Source organism: Psammomys obesus, unplaced genomic scaffold (assembly GCF_907164565.1).
Source record: "Psammomys obesus unplaced genomic scaffold, mPsaObe1.curated_primary_1811, whole genome shotgun sequence".
Classification (NCBI taxonomy): Eukaryota; Metazoa; Chordata; class Mammalia; order Rodentia; family Muridae; genus Psammomys; species Psammomys obesus.
In genome coordinates, this window is record NW_026585894.1 from 2,992,177 (window position 1) to 2,992,991 (window position 815).

The window sequence follows — 815 nt, forward strand, 5'->3', positions numbered from 1 at the left end:
AAATAAATAAATAAATAAATAAATAAATAAATAAATAAATAAATAAAAACATATGTGCAAGCAAAAGGAAAGTCAGTATCCAATAATCTTGAAGAAAACCTCACCGGTAATGTTTTGGTATCTCACTATGTATGTTACTATAGAGAAAATTGCATCACATATTTTCTACTTTTAAATGGTTCAAATATGCATTAAACATGGAGATTGATTTGGGCTTGCCATTAAAAAACTACTAGCTTACAATATAAAATTTATATTTTTATCCATTTATAAGTATATTTACTCATTCATAAACATTTGTGTCACTCAGAAATTTTAGCATTTATATTAATCATGTTGTATAAAAAATAACCTCCATCTTTTTATAAGAATAAATCCCTATAAGAGAAGAAGTAGTGGTCAAAGTATAGAAAATTACTTGCTGTGGAGTACTCAGGCCTAAATGGACATTTAAATAATTCCTCCACCAGCAGAAGCAGCAATTAATTTCAGGGGACATGGCCAGAGAAGTTTGCAGAAAGTTTATAAGAATCAGAGACTGGTGAAGACTGCTGAAAATCAGTGTCTCTTGACTCAGCAGTGTCATTACTCTCATAAAGGCACATCACAGGAATTTTGTTTTTCTATATAAAACCTGCACAAGTTCAATCCAGTCAACACTATAGCACAGATGAGAGAGGGGCATTTGAGGTTGCAGCCCTAATTAATGAGCTATTAGGAGGTGATGGATATAAGGGAGATGAAATTTCATTCAGGGATGTAGGTTGTCCATGTTCCAGAAGATGCTCCTACACTTATACATACAGGCAGCACCA